This window comes from Prionailurus viverrinus, chromosome E2, assembly GCF_022837055.1.
Source record: "Prionailurus viverrinus isolate Anna chromosome E2, UM_Priviv_1.0, whole genome shotgun sequence".
NCBI classification, from domain to species: domain Eukaryota; kingdom Metazoa; phylum Chordata; class Mammalia; order Carnivora; family Felidae; genus Prionailurus; species Prionailurus viverrinus.
Genome location: NC_062575.1, coordinates 31040607 through 31042894, shown reverse-complemented (window position 1 = coordinate 31042894; position 2288 = coordinate 31040607). Strand labels below are relative to the sequence as shown.

The 2288-nt window shown below is 39.8% G+C and overlaps 1 non-coding gene across 1 annotated transcript; it reads right to left on the bottom strand.

Moving 5' to 3' along the window:
- Nucleotides 1-1915: 1915 nt before the first annotated feature.
- LOC125153838 (small nucleolar RNA U13) lies at nucleotides 1916-2019 on the bottom strand. Its single transcript, XR_007147588.1, has one exon. It is a non-coding gene; the product is annotated as a small nucleolar RNA U13 (small nucleolar RNA).
- Between the last annotated feature and the right edge of the window lie 269 nt (nucleotides 2020-2288).

Genomic DNA, 2288 nt, shown 5'->3' with positions numbered 1-2288 from the left:
TGGTTTTCTCAGCCTACAATTCCTCCCTAGGCCTATTAAAGTACTTTTAATTATGAAGGGAGCCCATCGTGGTGGGGGCATCCCCTGGGAAAGAGAGCATTCTAAGTGAGGGGAAACTCTAGCAGGCAGTTGATGCCGGACGGAAGGCAGCATGGTGTACTGGGAAGCAATATAAATTCAAATCCCACTTCTGACACTTCTTAGGTATGGGACTAGCTTTAATACAGGCTGTTTTCTCTGATTACAAATCCAAAAATTTTTAAAAAGTACTCACCACAATTAGTGTAGTCACCACACAACATTACTACGGTGTTACTGACTAGATTCCCTACGTTGTACTTTTCATGTTAGTGACTTATTTATTTTATAACTGGAAGTTTGTACCTCTTAATCCCCTTTATCTGTTTCACCCATCCCACCACCTCCCCTCAGGAAACCACCAGTTTGTTCTCTGTATTGAAGAGTCTGGTTGGGTTTTTCTGTTTGTGTGTCCATTTGTTTTGTTTTTTAGAGTCCACACATATAGGGAAAATCATGTGGTATTTGTCTTTCTCTGTCTGACTTCTTTCACTTAGCGTAATGCCCTCTAGATCCATCCATGCTGTTACAAATGGCATTCTTTTTGATGGCTGAGTAATATTCCATTACACACACACACACACACACACACACACACACAGAGACACCATATCTTCTTTATCCATCCATCTACCAATGGACACTTGGGTTGCTTCTATATCTTGGTTATTATAAATAATGCTGCAGTAACATAGGGATGCATGTATCTTTTTGAATTAGTGTTTTTCTTTGGGCAAATACCCAGCAGTAGAATTACTGAATGATAAGGTATTTCTATGTTTGAGTTTTTGTGGAATCTCCACACTGTTTTCCACAATGGCTGCGCCAATTGACATCCCCACCAACGGTGTACGAGGGTTCCCTTTTCGTCACATTTATGCCAACGCTTGTTATTTCTTATCTTCAAGATACTAGCTCTGCTCACAGTTTTTTACTCTTAATAGAAGCAAAAAGAAGAAACCAAAAACCCATCCTCAACCTGACGCCTTCAGAAAAAAACCTACTCTTCATTCTTTCAGGGCTATCCTTCCAAATCATGTTTCACGTATAGACGTACATACTTACAGTACAAAAATAAGATTGCACATGGCATTTTAGAAACCCTCTTTTCTCTTCATGTTCAGTTCCAGACAGACATCGTGGTTAACCTTCTGTAATGACTGCACCACGTCCCATCGTGCAGATGTATTTTATTTACCCAAACCTCTATTGTTGAACACGTAGGCTGTTCCCAACTATTTATAATTATAAAATGGCTCTGAGAAGTCCTTGCAGCTAACTGTCCACCCGGGTTCAAGATTACAGTATTTCCTTAAGGAAAAAATTTCTCAGAAGTCAGATTTTTGGATAAATGGGCATGCATATTTTTCTTTGAACAAACTTGAAGGTTGTTGGATGGGTACAGTTATGTATTTTCTAAAATTTGGGACTCTGGGCCATTATTTCTTCAAAGCTCTATTCCTCTCTCACCCCCTTCTCCTTCTGGGACTGCCTTGATGCACAAATTAGCCTGTTTAATGGCCTCTCATAGGTCCCTTTGTCTCTTATTACTTTCCTTCGTTTGTTTTGCTCCTCAGACTTAATAATTTCAAAGGACTCCTCTTCCAGTTTGCTGATTGTTCGTTCGAATCTGCTCTTACCCACTCTAGTGAATTTTTCAGTTCAGTTCTTCTATTTTTCAACCTCAGAATTTCCTTTTGGTTCTTTTAAAATAATGTCAATCTCTTTGTTGATATGTTAATTTGGTTCATATATTGTTTTGCTGGTTTCTTTTCGTTCTCTGTGTTTTCTTTTAGCTGTTAGAGCATATTTAAGATTGGTGTGTTTTTTTTTTTCATGTCAGATGGGTAATGCACCAAGGTCGTAACAAAGTTTGAGGGAGACCCACATCACACGACAGCATAAACACCCAATCATCATGCTTATGCGCTACAAAGAGATGTTTAAGATAGTTATTTATTTTTATTTTTATTTTTATTTTTTATTTTTTTTTTAATGTTTACTTATTTTTGAGAGAAAGAGAGAAAGAGACAGAGCACGAGTGGAGGAGCAGCAGAGAGAGAGGGAGACACCGAATCCGAAGCAGGTTCCAGGCTCTGAGCTGTCCGCACGGAGCCCCACGTGGAGCTCGAACTCACAAACCGTGAGATCGTGACCCCTGCCGAAGTCGGACGCTTAACCAACTGAGCCCCCCAGGTACCCCCTGAGAT